Source organism: Pogoniulus pusillus, chromosome 25, assembly GCF_015220805.1.
Source record: "Pogoniulus pusillus isolate bPogPus1 chromosome 25, bPogPus1.pri, whole genome shotgun sequence".
NCBI lineage: Eukaryota > Metazoa > Chordata > Aves > Piciformes > Lybiidae > Pogoniulus > Pogoniulus pusillus.
In genome coordinates, this window is record NC_087288.1 from 12,961,376 (window position 1) to 12,982,443 (window position 21,068).

At 43.2% G+C, this 21,068-nt stretch overlaps 1 protein-coding gene across 2 annotated transcripts in view; it reads right to left on the reverse strand.

Moving 5' to 3' along the window:
* LOC135186622 (spermatogenesis-associated protein 7 homolog) overlaps positions 1-21,068 on the reverse strand; it is a 101,400-nt gene that overhangs the window by 31,861 nt on the left and 48,471 nt on the right. Inside the window, exon 1 of one of the 2 annotated variants that reach the window (XM_064164509.1) lies at positions 8,487-8,554. The exons of the other annotated variant lie outside the window; for it this stretch is intronic. The gene's annotated coding sequence lies outside the window, so the exon portion shown is untranslated. Of the gene's footprint in view, positions 1-8,486; positions 8,555-21,068 lie in introns of those variants that run through there. 2 annotated transcript variants of the gene reach the window in all.

Below are 21,068 nucleotides of genomic sequence, written 5' to 3' on the forward strand. Positions count from 1 at the left end.
GCAGCACTTTAAAGCTGAGTGAAAAACTTCCAGGAAAATAAGACTTTTTTGTCAGTTTGTTAAAATAGAAATATTTCTTAAAGAAATAACAGGGTTTCACTGAACTTCAGCAACAGGACCTGCAAGAAATCTTGCTGGATCACATGGCTGTCTATGGGAGAGTGCAGGCTCCCAGGACCCACAGCTCCAAAGCAGACCCACCATGTCCTTCTCTCTCTCAGGAACTGTGACCACTCCTACACCTGACACTTCCAGGCCTACTGGCTTTCAGGAAGTATCAGGGCCATCTTCTCTCTTGTGGACTTGAAAACTACATCACAGAATCACAGAAACATTCAGGTTGGAAAAGACCCATAGGATCACCAAGTTCAGCCAATAACCCTACTCTACAAGGTTCACCACTAAACCATCTCCCCAAATACCACATCCAAATTACTTCTAAACACATCCAGGGTTGGTGACTCAACCACCTCCCTGGGAAGCCCATTCCAATGCCCTACCACTCTTTCTGTGAAAACAAATGTTTTCTAATATCCAGTCTAAACCTACTCAGTTGCAGCTTGAGGCCATTCTCTCTTCTTCTAGCACTGTTTACCTATGAGAACAGACCAGCACCAACCTCTCCACAATGTCCTTTCAGGTAGCTGTAGACAGTGATGAGGTCTCCCCTCAGCCTCCCCTTTTTCACACTAACCATTCCCAGCTCCCTCAGGTGCCCCTCATAAGATTTATTCTCCAGGCCTTTCCCCAGCTTTGTTGCCCTTCTCTGCACTTGCTCCAGTACCTCCACATCCCTCTTGTAATGAGGTGCCCAAAACTGAACACAATACTTGAGGTGTGGCCTCACCAGAGCCAAGTACAAGCAGACAATCACCTTCTTATCTCTGGCTCTGTCCTCCTGACGCCAGTCTCCATATCCTTATAACATGAATGAGGTCACCTCTGAGTCTCCTCCACTCCAAGCTGAAGACCCCCAGCTCCCTCTGCCCCTCCTCACATTTGTCACATTTGGCTTTCTGGTTGAGCAGCAGGAAACTTGAGACCTTTGAAAACACCTTTTCTGCTCAGGCTCTGTCAGAGTCTCTGAAGCCCTGGAAGATTGTTGTGGGCTTCTCAGGGCTCACTTCAGTACTAATAGCTAAAACACACGAAAGCTTGGGGATTTAGGAAGCTATGAGACAGAGTCTCCAGATTTAATGAATGCTAAAAAATTAATTTAAAGGCCCATGCAGATGGCTTCTAATGTGCATTCTAATAAGGCATAATTTATTTTCCTTCATCTTGGACTTTCCTGTGGAACAGGAGTTCTGCCACTTGACTGCCTCTACTAAAGTCTACCATACTTGCATTGGATGACATGCTGATATTTGTACTCTGTGGTGTTTAATTAGCTGATATCTTAAACTGCATGATTAACTATTAAGAGCTGGAGGCAAATTAAGCAACTGTTACAGTTACATAAGCGACACCCTAGAGAGTCCCTATGAAGAGATGTATGAACCCATACTCAAGCCATCCTCCCACTGATCAGCAGGAGCCAATTTTAGCAGCGTTCATGTCAGCTGGAAGGCCCCCCAGTGCAGCAAAGGCACTCCTTTTCAAATGCCTTTGCTGTCGATGGGTGGTATCCAATTGAAAACACGGAGAAGCAAGGAGAGACAGATGAAAGGAAGAAAGACCAGGGCTGTCCTTCATCAAATCCCTTTGATGTAAAATGGAGATGTTATACTTTGGGTATCTGTACAGCCAGAAAAGTAAGAACAGGAGACAAATAATAAGAAAACCATGAAAGCATGTGGAAAAATTATGGCTGCTCTTTATTCTCTATTTCTTTTCATTAACAGAACAGAACATGTTATAACTAGCAATGCATTTTAGAAAGTTGTCTTTCTTTCTGTAAGAGCTCTGACATTTTCACTCACTTCTGCATGTCATTTCTATGTAGCTGCACACAGATCAATTATTTTTTCTTATCTAGGACAGACTCATACATTCCTAGTAACAGTTTCAAGATTCTTAAATAAATAGAAAGAGCACCATGATTGTATCAGCCTTTTTTCATCCCAATTAAATAGAGGGTTGCTCAAGTACTGGTTAGCCTATAATCTTGCCCTGCAGGATAAGAATCACTCTTACTGGGCTTCTCACGGGCCAGAGCTCATCTGCAAATTGTTATCTTTTACACAGTATCCAAAGGAGAGAACTTCTAAACAGCAGGGAGTCTATTCATTAAAATATAAACTCTAGTTGATGAAGAACAAATTACTCAATTGCCTGAGAAATTAACTGAGCCACCTTTCAAGTAGGCAGCCATGCTGTGGTAGCTTATGGATTTCAGTGGGCAACACAGTCAAGTAGTTACTTCAGTGAAGACAAAAGCCTTTTTCTGAGTTTCTAAAATAAACACGTTGTAAGTGAAGCACTTCAGATTGCATTCATCAACAAGAAATATGGCCCCATCCTGGGCAGGTAAAAGCAGGAGAGAAATAAATTTATGCTGTGTCTGCTGATGGATACAAACCTGCTGCTGACACATTACTGCAGTTATTTGGAAACTTAAACCCTAGAATCTTTTCTACCCCTCTGCTCCTTCCAAAATTCTGTTTCTCTTCTCCACAAGTAGAAGGCTGACTTTGGGCGGGTGCAATACTGTCTCTTCCTTCTACCAGTGCCCATGAGCTGCTTGGACAAGGTCTACACCTCTAAGGACTGGGAGGCTTGTGGCAGCATTTGGCCAAGTATGTGCTGCCTACTCCACCAGCATGCTCTGCTCATCCTCTGTTCCCTGTGAAGAGGACTAAATGTCCCTCACTGACTGGAAAACGGGAATCATAACCCCCATTGTTAAAAAGGGAAAGAAGGATGATCCAAGGAACTATAGGCCATTCAGTCTCACCTGTGCCTGGTAAGATCATGGAGCAGATCCTCCTGCAGGCACTGCTGAGGCAGAAGAATTGTCATGATATTTATTATTATTCTGTTATATCTATTTCCCACTTTTCAACTCACAGGACTGAAAATCATCACTGATGTGCCATGTGGTAGGTCAAAGGTGACCATCTTGAACATAAGAACTTCACAGGGAACTGCAGTTCACATTTGAAACCTGCTGGCTCACAGCAGTTAAGTACAAGTTTCAACAGTTCACAAAGGTAATACAGCCTCTTCCTGCAGCAGCTGCATCAGATAGAAATAACAGACTGATTGTTGAAGAGGAGAAAAAAAACTTGGGAACTTTTTTTTTGTTCATTATGTCACTCCAAGGGCATGCTGTGCACTTGGTGGGGCTCCCAAGAAGCTTACTACAGTACCTTCAGCACTGGTGAGAAATAATCAGTGTCAGGTGTCACAAAGCAAAGTTAAGATCAGTAACAACTGTGGCTACAACAGCAACAAGGGAGGGTGAAGCCCTGGATGCTAGAAAACTGGAGAGTTTTCCAGAGTATGCAGAAAGCTCCCAGTGGCCAAAATCCAGTAAAGCAGCAATGCTCCATCTATTTGGAAAGCCTCTAGCATAATGGCAGCAGGAACAGGAACGTGTCTGTTTCTAAATGTCAATAAACAAACAACAACAAACCTACAGGGGGATGAATGAAGCCCAGTTCGGGGAATAACTACAAAGGCAGTGTAAATCACTGAGGATGTGTACACTGTCAGCTCAAGAAAATGAGCTTTCTGTAACTTTTTTGTGACATATGTCAATAAAATGATTGCTTTTTCCTGTCAGAACTGTAGTCCATCTAGTTCAGCATCTTGCCACTGGGATCCTGCCTTTTGAGTACTTGAAAAAGCCCTTCAGCAAGTAGAAATATAAAACCCAGTCCACTCTTCTCCTCCTGCTACATCTTCTAACACCCACAAGCTTCCTTCTGAATAAATATTAATTACTCTTCCCATTAAATCCACTGGAATTCATTACCAAGTAATTGATAGATCAGTTTGTATCATCTCTCCACACCATTAAAAGGATGAGAAACAAAATCTTGCTGTTTATCAATACTTTGTATTTGTAAGCAACAACTTAAACAGCTGCCTAGAAAGCTTTTCAGTTCCTCTAAATCATTAAGTAATATTAACTCAGCATTTGTGAATCTTCCAAATACTTCTTCTGCTAACTGTATACCATGACACCTTGACTACTGAGGCCAAGTTAACAACTTCCAAGTTTTAAATGAAATAAAGAGCCACTGACTGATATCTAAATCTGCTGAGATAAAAATTAAACCCACAGTTTACTACCAAATCTTCTACAGATACACTGTTGCAAAGTTAATGTGGTATTGAAGGACAGTGAAAAATATGCTATCAGGTACTAATGATAAATTCAGCCAAGCCTGAGACTAATAAGTATTTGTGATCACTAAAAGCTGTAAAGTTAGCATCATATCTTTGTGTGGTTTTGGCCTCACTAATTAGATACTGCAGGATGCAAAGGATGACATTATAACACTTCTTTCATGAGAGGCATGAAAGCTCTCTAAGAATCCACTTCACAGGCAGAATTGGGCCAACCAGTTGTAAATAACTAAAAGAGTTAAGACTTTCTTATTATCTTCATGGGTCAGAATGCTGGCACTGGACAGAACTTAAAGTCTTTATTTGCCTACCTATACATTCCTTGGTGTGTCTTAGAAAGCATCGTAGGTATCCACACTCTTGGGCAACTGTCACAGTAGGCCTGATAGGCCGAAATAGACTTATCCTTGTCCTGGCTTGCCCAGGAATGTTTTCCAGCTCTCCCTCCTTCTGTTTTGGGGAGAAGGAACCACAGGAAAGAGGACAAAGAATCTGGAGCCACAGAAGCCTGGCCTGCCCAGACTTCTTTACATCCTGTGGTAAACAAGGTACACACACTTAGCTCATGCCTGCCTTGTGCAAGGCCTGTGCTCACCCCAAATTTGGATAAAGCAAGACTATGGCTTCACCTAATATGGTCAGGTTTGGCTAACTGCCATTTCAATTGGCTGTTCTGTGTCCAAAGGCCCATTGGTCTCGAGCTACATTGATAAAAGGAGATAAGCAGGTAAACAGAACATGTGCTCTGCCACTGTATTTGTGCCTGCTGTTGCCTGCTGCTACTGCTCTCTGCTTATGGAAGTGATTCTGCCATTGCCTTGTGCAGCATTCTGCTAGCTCTGCTGAATTGCCTGGAAACTGCCTGCCTCAAGTTTACCAGGAACAGGCTCTAACTGCCTCCACGAGATGGGTCTGCATACCCAGGGTGACATTGTGCTGAGACTGCACATTGCAACGCATCCTGCCTGCACCTGAAAGTCTCCTGCCAAGACGGGAAGCCCTGGATACACAGATCATCCAGAGGACTAGGTCAGAGATTGTCTGCCTCCTTTTCCCAGAAGCCTGGCAAGAATCAGAAGTCTCAGTGACTGGCAGGACAGTAACAGAATTCCTTGAAAGTGTTTGGGTACTGTTTGAAGCTGTAGCTAGCCCTGTGAGTCATGAGATAGAATTTTGTGAGTAAATACTCAAAGCCCTTTTGTTACTCACCACTGCTTTCTGCCATAAGCAGAAAAGAGCTCCTTAAATCCATCTAGTGGACAAGTGGTATTGACTGCAAGCAGTATATTGGCCGCAAGAACCTTCTCTTCCAGTTCAGTTAATGTTTATATATTTTTGCAAGTTATTTCAAAATCCTATATTATTATCTGCATGAAGTTTCCATGACCATATGAAGAACCCATTATTATTATTAAAATGAGTGGTCAGGGGCGGTGAGAGTTATGAATATCAAAATTCATAAACAGTATTAATTTGGGGGAAATATAATCTTGCATTAATTAATTACCTCTCCACAACAGCAACCAACAGCTCTTTGTATGTTAATAAGCACATTTCTATCACTTCAGCTACTCATTTATTTAGATGGAAACTTTTTTACTTCGTTACAATTTCCTGAATATTTTTCATATTATGTTAGTGTGATGGTTTGGGTGTTTCCTGCCCCCCCCCCCCCCCACTTTGTAAATCACCCAGACTAGACTCAGCTGGCTCTGGAAACTGAATGAAGCTTATTATTTACAGCTTAGCACAATATACAAGCAGATAGTTACAGGATATACAGTTATAGACAGACATAGACAAGGTAAATGGTAATACAGAAACACAACAGCCCTCCCAGAAACCTGAGTCCCCAGGAGGGGCTCCCAATGCCCTTCCACCTTCTCTCCCCTCCCCCCCCTCAACCTTACCCCAGTCCCAAGGAAGAATGGAGGTTTGGCCAGGGGGTTAGGAAGCAAAATGGATTAATCAGAGAAAATGACAGAGAGGCTAGAGAGAGAAATGCAACTCGGAGCTCCCCAGCAGGAGTAGTGCCTTATCTATGTTTTGATTCTTGTTCTTATACATCTCAGCAAGCCTATGAGTGAAGTAGACATCATCACTGTTTGTCTTTCACAGCTTGTAATCTCGTTCTTCTCACCAAAATATTCTAGCTAGCTTCAAACTAGCACAGTTAGTCAATAAATTCTCAGGATGCCTTTTGGCACATTTCAATTTCTTCGTAATTCATTAAAAAATGAAAGTAAATCCACTCCATAAATATTTTTCCACTTTAATCTTTTACAGAACTGTCCCAGTGAAATATTTAACAAAGGTAGGAAGACTAATAGAAATAATACATTTTAGTTCTCATTTTCATCTCAATCGTGGATTTGCTTCCAACTCTGGCCCCCACTTAACTCCATGATAATGCTGACATTGACTTCAACGAGGTCACAATTTGATCCTCTAGAAGCTCACAGGCATTTTCAAATAGAAGACATGAAGACATAGGGGCAGGTATATGTGTGCCTGCAAAAGTGACAGAGAGGCCAGACCTGTCTTGTCTTCCACAGTTATGTACTTCACTAGTTTCTTCAAATGCCATTAAAAGGTTGGCTGAAAAAGACTTTATTGGAAGCTGAAGGCTTCTTAAAACAAACTCTCCAAAATGTGTAGTAAAACTATAATTTCATATTGCAAATGCAATATTTTCCATTTTATGAAAAGAAAATGTTCTTAACTAAAATGAATCTCTCTGAAGCATAGTGGCTATGCTACTGCAGCAAAACACTGGCTGGCTCTATCACAGAGACCCAGCTCTTAGAATCACAGAATCAGCTGATTCATGATCAAGCTCATCCAGTCCAACCTAGCACCCAGCCCTAGTCAATCAACTAGACCATGGCACTAAGTGCCCCATCCAGTCTTTTCTTCAACACCTCCAGGGACGGTGACCCCACTACCTCCCTGGGCAGCCCATTCCAATGCCAATCATAGAATCATAGAATCAACCAGGTTGGAAGAGACCTCCAAGATCATCCAGTCCAACCTATCACCCAGCCCTAACCAATCAACTAGACCATGGCACTAAGTGCCTCATCCAGTCTTTTCTTGAAGACCCCCAGGGACGGTGCCTCCACCACCTCCCTGGGCAGCCCATTCCAATGGGAAATCACTCTCTCTGTGAAGAACTTCTTCCTAATATCCAGCCTATACCTACCCTGGCACAACTTGAGACTGTGTCCCCTTGTAATATTGAGCCTATACCTTCCCCGGCACAGCTTGAGACTGTGTCCCTTTGCTCTGTTGCTAAAATATTACCTAAAGTTTTCTGATTTTTGTTCATTTTCTGTTTCTTATTCTCTCAAATGATGTAGACATTGTATCAGAGTGGAAGTGGCACGTTCAGTATGACAAACCAACACTGTTTAAAACTACAGCACCCTACCACTCTTTGCGGCCACATGATTGTTTTTTTAAGTGGTGCAAGCAAGAGCATTCCTGTTACAAGGGGAAATTAGCTAAGAGAACGAGATCATACAGCATAGTAGGAGATTCCTGCTGTTACTTGCTGGAAGAACACTGGAAGTGAAAGGAGGCAGTTTTAAATGTAACTCCCTGCTGCTCAGTCTCTTAAGGCATAGGCAGCTCTCTACTGGAAGCCTGCGAGCTGCAATCAAAGCTTGTCCTAAGAAACCTCCACCATAAAGCCATAAGCAGCAGACTATAAAGCTCTTACTAAGTTTGAACACAATCCTGGAAGTCCCAAGCACAAGGGGATCCTCCTGAGTGCAGCTCCACAGCGTTTGACAAAGTCATTCAATGGGTGAGGCGGGAAGGCACTTCTAGAGGTCAGCTAGTCTGAGCCCTCCTGCTCAAGCACTCAGAGCTGATTGCCCAGGGCCACGGCCAGATGGCTTCCCAGTATCTCCAAGGATGGATACTCTTCCAAGCAACCTGTGTCAGCGCTCCATCACCCTCACAGGAAAAGTGATTCCTGATATTCACGGAGACTCTCCTGTGTTTCAGTCTGTGCCTGTGCACAAACTGCTTCTTCAGTCACTTGGCAGCACTGAGATAAGCCTGGCTCCTGGCACCCGCACCTGCCCGCCTCGCAGCCTCCGAGAAGCCTGTCGTTCCCGCCCGTACCCCGGCGAGGGCGGCGCTCCTTCCCGCCCAGTCCGGGGCTACCGCGGCTGCAGAGTTACCTCTCAGGCGGAGGGCTGCCGGGGGGAAGGGAACCCTGCGCAACTCCGCGGACCTGCACCCGCACAGCAGAAGCTCTCGGCCCGCGTGGGTTCCGCCTGGCAACGGCGCCTACCCGGGGAGGAGGTTGGCGGCGCCGCAGGCCGCCTTCAGAGGGTCACCGCCCGGCGGGCGTCTCCGCCCGCCTGCCCTTCGTTACCCTGCCCTCCCTTCCTCAGCCTCCCCTGCCTTGCCCCCGGGGCGCCTCCTGAAGCAGCCCTGCCCTACGAAGCAGTGGCATCGACCAGGCATTTTGAAACTGCTTTAAGCGGCTCCTATTTATAGCTCTTCTGACTTATTTTTAGAGCTGAGCCTGGGTCTCGGCAGCAAAGGCTGGCGAAGCGTGTGCAGGGTACGGCCGGGCAGGCAGCGCCATCACCCCGAGCGCTTTCAGAAACACGGGTAGTGAAGCGATAAAATGTGTCGGCTCATCAGATGAAAAACAACTTGGAGCTTAAGCATAGGCTTGAGTCTGCTGACAAATGTATGGGCAGGCTGCAGGCAGCGTCTGAAGTGGAGGAGAGGCTGAAACGATGAAGAGGGCAGCATCGCCTGTCAGCGTGGCCTAGCTGGAGTGTGTCTGTCAGCACTTCTTGGCTGCATCTCTCTTCTGAAGGGAATAGAAGAATATCTCGGAGTCAGTAATGCTTCCCACACGTGTAGTGTTGCATAGTACTGGATGAATACAGAGCTGTCAGGAAAACATATTTCTGTGCTGCCAATAGCATGCTGCAGTTTCAGATGAACCATTGAAGCAGTCCCGAAGGTGCTCAGTTATCAGTATCCAGTCCTTAGCATCATCTTTGACACAGACGATGTTGCAGGAGGTCGTTAGCTTTTTCTGAGCACATGCATTCACCCTGAAGGACAGGTCCTCTCTTTCCTTGGTACGTTAAATTCACATTAAACTTAAAGGGAGCCACGTGTGTAATGAAGCAGCACATGGCCCAGGGCACACACATTCCATCACTGGTGTCCATTATCCGCATTAAGTGACTAGAAGATAAATTAGACTTCTTGTGAGCACTACTCTGGTATTTTCTGTGCTTCTTAAAAAAAAAAAAAAAAGTGTTCATCCAGATCTCTGTGTCCTCTGCCTTTCAGATTATGCAGCTCCAAAAGAAGGATTTAAGAAGCTGTAACCATAGAATCCAGACTACAGGCCACACTACCAGGCAAAATGGTTACACCAACGGCATAAGCTCATGTAAGTTAGAAAAGAAGTCATTCACAGGATTAATAGCAGAGATTAAATCTATCCTTTTCAGAGCCCAGACAGGGTTTTAACACTTCGCTTGAAGGGATCTGGGGGTGCGGATTGATACCCGCCTGAACATGAGCCAGCAGTGTGCCCAGGTGGCCAAGAGAGCCAGTGGCATCCTGGCCTGCATCAGGAATGGTGTGGTCAGCAGGAGCAGGGAGGTCATTCTGCCCCTCTACTCTGCACTGGTTAGACCACACCTTGAGTACTGTGTTCAGTTCTGGCCCCCCCAGTTTAGGAGGGACATTGAGATGCTTGAGCGTGTCCAGAGAAGGGCGACGAGGCTGGGGAGAGGCCTTGAGCACAGCCCTACGAGGAGAGGCTGAGGGAGCTGGGATTGTTTAGCCTGGAGAAGAGGAGGCTCAGGGGAGACCTTATTACTGTCTACAACTACCTGAGGGGAGGTTGTGGCCAGGAGGAGGTTGCTCTCTTCTCTCAGGTGGCCAGCACCAGAACAAGAGGACACAGCCTCAGGCTGTGCCAGGGGAAATTTAGGCTCGAGGTGAGGAGAAAGTTCTTCCTTGAGAGAGTCATTGGACACTGGAATGGGCTGCCTGGGGAGGTGGTGGAGTCGCTGTCCCTGGAGCTGTTCAAGGCAAGATTGGACGTGGCACTTGGTGCCATGGTCTAGCCTTGAGCTCTGTAGTAAAGGGAAGAGACTGTGAGGTCTCTTCCAACCCTGATAATACTGTGATACTGTGAATATTTTAATTAACTGATAGTTACTGTACACTCTTGTTAATTAATAGTACCTAGCCACTACAAAGAAACTCGACTCTTAGAATCATGGAATGGCCCAGGTTGGGAGTGACCTCAAAGATAATCCAGCTCCAACCCCCTGCCATAGGCAGGGACACCTCCCACTAGAATAGGTCTCTCAGGGCCTCATCCAACCTGGCCTTCAACACCTCCAGGGAGGGAGCAGCCACAACCTCCCTGGGCAACCTGTGCCAGTGTCTCACCACCCCCACTGGAAAGAACCCTTTCCTAATATGTAGTTTGGATCTCCCCTCTGCCAGTTTAAACCCATTTCTCCTTGTCCTGTTGTTACAATACTTTGTCCCTCCCCAGCCTTCCTGTAAGCCCCCTTCAGATACTGGAAGACCACTATAAGGTCTCCTTGATGCCTTCTGCAGGCTGCAGAGGCCCAACTTTTGTAGCCTGTCCTCATAGCAGAGCTGCTGCAGCCCTCTGAGCATCTTTGTGGCCTCCTCTAGACTCACTTCAACAGTTCCATGTCTTTCTTATGTTGGGGGCTCCAGAACTGCACACAGTACTCCATGTGGGATCTGAGGAAAGCGAAGTAAAGGAGCAGAATACCCTCCCTTGCCCTGCTGGCCATGCTGCTCTTGATGAGGCCCAGCACATGGTTGCTTTCTGGACTACACTCATGCTGTTTTAGTGAGAGTTTCATCTGCTTTTGAGTAATAGATGAGGAAGGGCATTCTGAGTAGAACATACCAATCATTGATCCTCCTTGTGTGTAGTTAAAGAGATTTAAACATTAATACTATGCTCCAGAAAATACCATAAATTCCAGAACTCACATTGAAGCAGTGGAGACTGACTGCTGTTCAGGAGTCATCCTGGTGACTAAAGTCTTGAACCTGTGTGCCATATAAGATAACATATTTAGGTAAAGCAACAGTTATACAGCAGGAAGATTAAATTTGCACATTTAGAAATATGTGTTTAATATTTCCAGCCACTTCAAAATAAAATGGCAAGTGGAAGATGGACTTTCTTTCCCTAAGTCTTCACATTAAATCAAGCAACTAGACAGTTTTATCTCCTAGCTTCATGTCTTCTAGCAGATCACTAGAGGTGACAAATGTTCTGAAGGGCAAGCTGCCTTTTAATTTCAACCAGGCAGTTAATTTGCATACAAATAACTGACTAGTCCTCTAATTATCTCGTAGTTCTGTTGATGATAAACAAGAGCTATAGCTCGTACTCTCTCAGTTGTGTTGGTGTAGCAAGAATAACAAGTAACTTTAAAAAACAAGTGGTTTTGTTACAAAGTCAGCACACGCATCTCTGAATTCACACAGAGAGCAGATGTCATAAGAAGATACCATTTATGCGCAGTCGCTCTGTGGGGTTGAACTGCGCTTAAGACAAAGTTTCTTAGATCCCGACTCTACAATCAGGACAAGTTGTTGCTAATGTGCTAATTCTTTTGGAACCAAGACAGTGTTTACATCCTCTAAACACCCACTTTTCTTCTATCAGTCATTGTTTTGATTGAAGAGAAGATAAAACAAGCACCTTATGTGGAAGATGTAGAGCTACTCTGAAAAGTTTGATTTACAAATGCTTCTATTTGAACTCAGTCCCTCACAAAGAGTGGATTCTTGCCTGAACCATCCTCTGTGAACAGGTAAGTTCAGATGCTTTTATTACCTTTTAATCTAGCAGGCTGGTTTCTAGCTTGTATTTAATTAACATCTCTTATGCTCATACTCTTGCAAAGGTTTGTTGAGAGCAACCTTGAAGAAATTCAGAATGAGATAAAGACGGGCAAACAGAAAACTGTTGGTTATCCTCATAAAAACCACTCTGCTGTTCTTTCTTCCTTTGCTTAGACTTAGGAGCTTCTTTTCATGCTGGACATGATAGAGTTTTGCTTGCAGCCCTATTCTTTTTTAGCTCAGGAGCAAGGTTTTTTTAAAAGCTCTTATTCTACAGGAGTAAGGCAGTCTCAGTCTTAGTGCATACTTTGATATATTAACAATATTAGTCTTATACCTGAGGAGATAAATACAGTTGTTTCAGAGTAATTCAATCGAAGTTATACTCAGTATTTGAGTTTGCAGATGTTCAAGATTAAGCATCTTTGTGTGTGTGTGTGTGTTTCTTTGGTGGTTTTTGTTGGTTGGTTGGTTGTTGTGGAGTGTGTTTGTGTTGTGTTTGGTTTTTTCCCCAACTCACAAGGATGCATAAAATCTTTGAACTTGAAAGTGGATTATTATAACAGGTTGCTATTTTCACTTTTCCTGAAATGATTAGGAGACAATGTATGAAAAAGCAGCAAGAAATATCAGTCTGGTTCTGTAACCTTTACTCAAGTGAGTAACAGTGCTGAGTTTGGGGGTACTACAGTGATGAGAAGTCATTTGGTTCTTAAGTTTAATTTGTTAACAAAATACAAGGAAAATACATAGCAATTCAGTGTTGTTGGACTTTTCAAGAGGCACAGCAACTAAACAAACAGTTGAATGATCTAGCAGCAGCAGGAGACCTGCTAATGCAAATACTTAGTGAAGTGACTCATAAAAACAAGCCAAAAGAAAAACATTAAACAGCTTGCCCTTTCTTCCTCTCTCTTTATCTCTTTTTTTTTCCCCTTTTACTCTCCATTTCCTTCCTCTCTTTTCCCCTCTCTAACTCCTCTCTCTCCCTCTCATCTCTCCCTCTTCCTGCTCCTCTCTGTTTCTCCCTTGCCACATCTTCTGTCTTAAAAGCACAAGCAGATCAACACCAGGGAATTTTCCCCTACTTGTATATGGTGCATCCAAAAGAGAGGCCAGAGAGAGATGCCATTCCTTTTTAAAACTCAAACCAATTTATAACATTCTCTCTCTTGCTGAATTACTGAGAGGAAAGAGGTCTAAAGAGATTCTCTAGCTGTCTTACTACATTCTTTAGTCACCATCTTGGAGTGAAAACAAACATCAAGACTAAGACTTCAAATGTAGTTGTGGCGTAAAAACTCCATAGAGGCTTTAAAGCCTCATTTTCAGAAATGCAGATATTAGAAATAACTGAATACTCCCAACTTTGGTAATAATCTAACTTCTGTGTCTGTTGAATTTTCATATGAATTCATTTAGTCCTTATGTCCTCTGCTTTCTTTCTGTGTCTCTTTCAGTGGATATTGTTCTAAACTGAGTCTACTGTAATGTGGCACATTCTCTGAAGTTTTCTCTGGCTTTCCTATTCCAAGTTTTCTTTCCAGGAAGCTGTGGTCACATGGGTTTAACCAATATATCTCTAAGTGCTTGCATTAACAAGGGGTGACATTTGAAGCAACATGAAATTCAAACTAGTAGGTGAAGGCTGCTATAGTACAGGAATTGAAAAAGATTTTTGTCTGTGGTTACCACACACAACTATCACTTAGAGAGGATAGCCCTCTTAAGGGTCTCATGAAAGCACAAGTTTTACTTCTTTAGAAAACATACAAACTGCCGATACTTATACCACCTTGTGAATATTAGTGTGGATTGTGCATATTGCAAGTTCAAGCACACTATAAACTGCAGAATTAAGCTTCTGACGAGATTGTTTCCATCATCTTCTCCCCTCCAAAACAAAGCAAAACTGTAACATACAAAATCTGCATTCTTGCTCATAACTAAGCTGTCTACAACTGTCTGCAGCTACCTGAAGGGAGACAGTAGCCAGGTGGAGGTTGGGCTCTTTTCCCAGGCAAACAGCAACAGAACAAGAGGACACAGTCTCAAGTTGTGCCAGGGTAGGTGTAGGCTGGATGTTAGGAGGAAGTTCTTCCCGGAGAGAGTGATTGGCATTGGAATGAGCTGCCCAGGGAGGTGGTGGAGTTGCCATCACTGGAGGTGTTCAATGAAAGCCTGGATGAGGTATTTAGTGCCATGGTCTAGCTGATTGGATGGGGCTGGGTGCTAGGTTGAACTGGCTGATCTTGGAGGTCTTTTCCAGCCTGGTTGATTCGGTCATTCTATAAACTGAGGGGCACTTATAAATGTACTTATATCTGCTCATTTATCTCCAGGTACTGGCACAGGTATAAGCTACTCTAGTTATTGCTGAATATTAAAAACAAAATCTATCTTTCATGTTTCTCATCTAATATAAAAATAGCCTGATTTGATTCTTGGAAACCTTTACCTGTCAGCTGCAGTGAAATGGTAGAGGAGCATGTTTCTAAAATACATTGTTTCCAACTATTGGAAGGAAGTTTGTCTTACTAATATCTCTATCATTAATTTGCAGTAATGATCCAAGAACTCAAACCATCAGGAAGGATAAAAATATAAGAGCAAGCCTTAAATAGTTTGTTGACAGAGACTCTTTAGAAACAAATGTAATGTCAATTTCAGCTACAGTGACCACTTGCCACTCTATAGTGCATTGTATTCTGTGCTTTTTACTGTTCTGTCATGCATAGGAAACTACAAAATTGATGCAGTCTGGTAAGAGAAGGCAGGATTTGGGAACTGGTACAGGAAGTATATATCCTAAGCCATTTTACAGGATATACCCTCACCTTTACTCATGATATGGTCTTTTCTAAGCAGAGATGGTACATTCTACAGGTTCTGAAGTCATGAAGCTAGTTAAGCATTACAGCCATGAAGTACCTCAGCTTGGAGGTACCCACCTGCCAGCCATATGGAGCGCTGCAGTAATTTAATCTCTCTAGTGGCATTTGAGATACAAATTTGCAGTCTGAGGAGATTATGCCCTGTGTCAAACTGGGCTTGGAGTGAAGGATTTAACTTACTTCACCTGAGACCCTGATGAGTATCACTTTTCTATGCTCATTGCAAAAGGTACATCTGCACAGCTAAAGCAAAAGTTACTGTATATTCAGTTTGTATGGGTTTGTAGATTGAGCTTTGCCTTTCCAAACTGAAACTCATAATCCAGAGATTTCAAGCCCTTCACATTCAAAAGAAAAGTGACCAGCATAGATGCAGATGGCTATCTGTAGGATTTAATTCATGGTATTGATAGCATTTCAGATAATTACTGAGTTTGTTATTATGCAATTACTTCATTGGCAAGTTGGGAAATAATTAGCAGCATCTGTTTTATAATATTTTCAACAAATCTCAGCCTGGATTCAGATGCATGATCCTTGTTGAAGTCCAAGGATGTCCACTGAAGTATTTTATTTGTGTTACAAGGGCACATTGGATGGCATTGCATGTCATGTGTTACCTTGGCTTTAAGATTATGTTGCCTAAATCACCATGAAAGCCCTGTTCTCTGCATTGTGCAAGAGACCTGGTGATTGCTTCCCAGCAGTGATGAGAATGAGTTATGAGCCTCTCTGCCTCTTCCTAAAATAACAAGGAACGAATTTCATGTGGGCAAACACTTGACTCATTATTCTTGGAACTGATAGCTTACCACACAGGAATTGGAGGCTGCTCAGTGAACCAGTCCATGGTTCACAGGAAGAAGAAGCCTCCAGAGGAGCGCAGCACTCAAAGAATAACATTCTTAGCTAAAAATAACCCTGAGCACTGAAAACAAACAGGAAAAAACCCCATTGGTTTACTTGTAGATGTGTTGCAGCAACATGTACCCCCAGACATATCGGAGAGCTGAATGATGCAGCCATCTTTGTCTCTTCGTTCTCTTCTTTCCAAGTAAAGCTTTTTCCTAACCACACCAGTGCTACATATGATTTACATGGTTTAACATCATGAGTGACATGAGCTAGTCAGCTGCTACTGGTGAAGACTGTGGTGTAAGATGTGAAGGTAAGAATGGCTGCCATAGGGCAATTGAAATGATGCAATGATATTTGCAGAGGGACTGAGAAAAGCAGGATTGATTAGAGATTGTAACAATGTGGTGTGAGGGAGGACAGTCCCGTATAGGAAGCTGTACAAGAAGAATGGGGAGGTGTCATTCTTGGCATCAGCTGAATCAGTTTGCAAAGGATGTAATGCAGCATGTTGTGCTATGAGTGTCATCAGTGGCTTGTATGGATGTATGTCAACATAGGTGTGAGGATGGATGCATTCAGGATAGTAGCAGCAATACATTTCCCCTGCCTGTTCACAGACACTGGCAAACCAGGGATTGCCTTTTCTCCCGTATCTTCCACTTGTGCTGTATGTTTTTCCCTCAGTTCTGTAGCTGACTGTGAGGAATGGCATGGCCATGTGTACACCATGGTTTTGAATCTGTATGTTTTGACAGTCGTTCTGCAGAGTCTTTGGCACAAAGTAGATAATGGCTCACTGACAGCAGAAGGAATATGTCTTTCTTGGAGATGTGAATCTCTCCTTGGATGAAAAAGCTGCTGTGTACTGCCAGCTAGTGCTCTTGCTGAACGTTAAGATTCCAAATTAAATCATGATTTAATCTACCTGAGGCAATATGTGCTATGAGGTGTGGCATGAAACTTGTATTGACTGTCGCATAGACTGGGAACCAAAACCAAACCTATCCTCACACCTTTTTCCTGCCATTGTGTTCCCTTCCTTATCCCCTGTGCAACCATTCCTCCCAAGGAGCAATAAAACACTCTTTCCTTGCTCACAATTTTAAATGGGGATAAGGAAAGTGATCAGCCTGCCAAGAGCAAGGGAGAGGGTCTGAAACTGCTTGATGGTAATGGGAAGTGGAGAAGAGTTGGTCACTCCCCAGAACAGTTCCCTTGCTTCTCAAAATATGTCATTTCATAACTGATACTACAAAAATAATAATGTTTCCATCGCTGAGAGAATTTCAGGAAGAACAATTAGCATCCTTGTTTGTATGTTGACAAGGCAGCCTTCATTTCAGTGATGGCATGAGTCTCCAAGGAAAGAATAATATTTCTGTTCCAGAATATTAGTGGCCTGAGGCTGATGTCTGTAAACTGTCTACAACCAAGGCTTCTCTGCACTGGAAATGACATTCATGTTGGAACAGGAATGCAGGAAATTAATGTGGCAACAGATACACTGCTAAACATAACTGTCTGTGTTAGGAGCTGGGCTTTCATTTGTGCTAAACTCTGCTTACCTATGCAAGAAGCTATAAAGGGATATTCAAATGAATAAAATTGTTAGAATTTAGCAAAACATGGAATAGCTTAAGCTGAAGGACACATTTTAATGCAGCTTACTGGTGTAAACAGCAGAAAACAAGTCATTTAAAGGAGGCCATTGCCATTATCTTGATTAGTGATGATAGCTTCATGCTGAAGTTGAGTTTGTGCTTGATTGCAGAGATAAGCACAACAAAAATCCTGATGAACGTCTTTATAAAATAAAAAAGGATCATATTTTCATATAAGCATAGAGTCATATGGAATTAAGCAGGTTGGAAGAGACTTCCAAGATCATCCAGTCCAACCTAGCACCCAGCCCTAGCCAGTCAACTAGACCACGTCACTAAGTGCCTCAGCCAGTCTTTCTTGAATACCTCCAGGGACGGCAACTCCACCACCTCCCTGGGCAGCCCATTCCAATGCCAATCACTCTCTCTGGCAAGAACTTCCTCCTAACATCCAGACTAGACCTTCCCTGGCACAACTTGAAACTGTGTCCTCTTGTCCTGTTGCTGGTTGACTGGCAGAAGGGACCCACCCCTACCTCCCTTCAGGTAGTTGTGGACAGCAATGAGGTGACCCCTGAGCCTCCTCAAGTCTAAACACCCCCAGCTGCTTCATCCTCTCCTCACAGGGCTGTGTTCCATGCCTGTCACTAGCCTCGTTGCCCTTCTCTGGGCACATTCCAGTATCTCAACATCTCTCTTGAATTGAGATGTCCAGAACTGGACACAGCACTCAAGGTGTGGCCTTACCCGTGCTGAGTACAGGGAAAGAATAACCTCTCTTGTCCTACTGGCCACACTGTTTCTGATCCAGGCCAGGATGCCATTGGCTCTCCTGGCCGCCTGGGCAGGCTTCTGGCTCATGTTCAGCTACTATCTACCAACACCTCCAGGTCCCTTTCTTCCTGGCTGCTCTTCAGCTGCTCTGTCCCCAGCCTGTAGCACTGCACTTGGCCTCATTAAATCTCATCCCATTGGTCTCTGCTCACCCATCCAGCCACTCTGCAGAGCTCTCCTACCCTCCAACAGATCAAGACCTGCTTCTAACTTGGTGTCATCTGCAAACTTACTGGTGCTGGTCTGAATCCTCTGGTCCAGATCATCAACAAAGATATTGAACAGGACTGTGCCCAGCACTAATCCCTGAGGGACACCACTAGTGACAGCTGCCAACTGGATGTGGCACCATTCACCACCACTCTCTGGGCCCATATATAGATATACTTAGCATGGTTCTGTTTACTTGAAGACATTTGTGTTAAAAACTCCAGGAAACTTCAAACACCTTTTGCCCATTCTTGTAGTGGGTCACAAGGGGGCTCTTAAAAATGACAGGTCCAGATTGACATGAAAATCCCATTTATGAAATGTCTTTAAGGAACACGATGCCTCTTTCCTGCTCATCTGCTGGTTTTGTTAGAACCTGTGCAGCACCAGTAATGTTTCTTGTTGTAATACCTTCTCTTTGAACAAAAATGGCATGTGTTTTCATCCTCTGAGAGCTGGGGTATGTAAGTACCTGTAATGGGTTTGAACAAATCATAATAAGTCTAGAAACATTAGACAGTAACTGCTTAACCCTGCAGTTATTTTATTAGTTTTTCTTTGTTATTAAGGTAGTAAAAGTAATTGAAATGTTAACCTAAGATATTTGCTAAAACATTATGCTTACTCTATCTTCAACTGATGTTCCAGTGCTGTGGGTTAAAGATGGATTTGCTGTTAGGAAAATAAGAGATTCTTAGATCTCAGCAGTTTTGACTTAGGGGATTAAGTTGCATTAATTGTACTTGTTGTCTCCCCACAGGGTGTATAGAGATGATCAAAAGGCTGGCAAGCCTCCTATGACTTTGATATTGTTGCATGCTAACAACAATAGATCTGCAAAAGCAGGAATTCCTCCAGAAGTTAGCAAGTTAGCCTGTAGAGTAAATGTTTTAGCAGGTGCCATAGCACAGGTGAAGTAAGTGAGGCTGTGACCTTGGGGAGCACTGTGCTTGGTACTTTCTAATTCAGATTGTAGATGCTTTTCGTTTAGCTTAGCTAGAGTTATATGAAATATTTTTTAAAGGAAGGGATACCTGTAGTAACATAGTACAAGGTGGAAGATATTTGTGTTATTTTAATTCTGCTTTCATGCAGCAGGGAAAGTGAGATAGTGTTTGGATATTGGTCTGAGAAGAGGAGCCGAGAAATTCTGGTTTTAGATCCTGATACTGACTCCAAGCTAGAAATAATGAGGCAGCTCCTGAGGCACAGTGTGGTAGTTTGGGTGTACCCTGCCCCCCACACTTTTAGAAATACTCAGTCGGGCTCTGGGAATATAAATGAAGCTATTTATTTACAGCTAGCACAATATACAAACAGATATTTACAGTATATACAGTTATAGACAGAAATATACAAGGTAAAAGGTAATACAGAAGCACAACTCCCCTCCCAGAAACCTGAATCCCCAGGAGGGGCTCTCAACCACCCTGCACCTTCCCTCTGCCCCTCTCAACCTTACCCCAGTCCTAAGGAAGAAAAGACGTTCAGCGAAGAGGTTAAGAAGCAAAGGTGAGTGGCAGGTGAGGTTAGGAATATGCAGCTCAGTCCGAGCCTAGCCAGAAAGTGAAGACAAAATGGCGAAAGTATTATCTAATGTTTACATTCTTTGTCAGCAAGACTCTGAGGGAAGCAGACATCACCATTGTTTTTTTTTCTTTTCACAGCCTATGATCTAGTTTTTCTCACCAAAACATTCTAGCTTGCTTCAAACTAGCACACACAGTTACCCCATTTTTGCTAGAGCATCACAAAATCAGCCCTAGTTACCTTACTTTCAAGATGTAGAAATACTGCCTGTATTATGAAGGTTAACTAGATAGTGCATGACAAACCGCTTTGATGATTGAGCATCAAAGAGATTGTATACTTCAAAATAGGGCTCAGTATTTAATAACTTATCAGATAACTGGATCCTGCTCCCTCTCGTCTTGCAAGAGTTTTGCAATTTGTTTTATGATGCTAGAATGACCTCTAAAGCTTCTACAATTTTCATCTGCATTTTATTTGATGGCTGCTATGCCTGGTCTCAGTGACATTTTGTGTTTGCCTTCAACCTCACTTCCTTGTAATTTTTTTTAAAGTCCTATGATAATTCAAGAGACAAAAAAAAAATCCCTTTAGGCTCTAAGATTCTGTAACATTTTAGATATTTAATCATGTATCTAAATTCCAGCATTATGTCAGATGCACATTTCCTCTGCTTTCATCCCTCTTCATCCGCTCTTTTAAGAGAAAGCCAGTTGTTCCATCAGCTGAACACTTCAAGTGTGTGGCTGTGATCAAAGTGAAGTCAGGACAAATAAGTTGCATAGGAACAGCTTAATTATACAACTGTGCACAGTTTAGGAGTATAAAACGTGTGCTCTCTTACTGGATTTGGGCAGGAGAGAACTATTGTTTTGTAAGAATAATTTTCTGGTTGTGGAAAAATAAATGTTGGATTCTTGGCATATCTGTTATACTGAAAATTCAG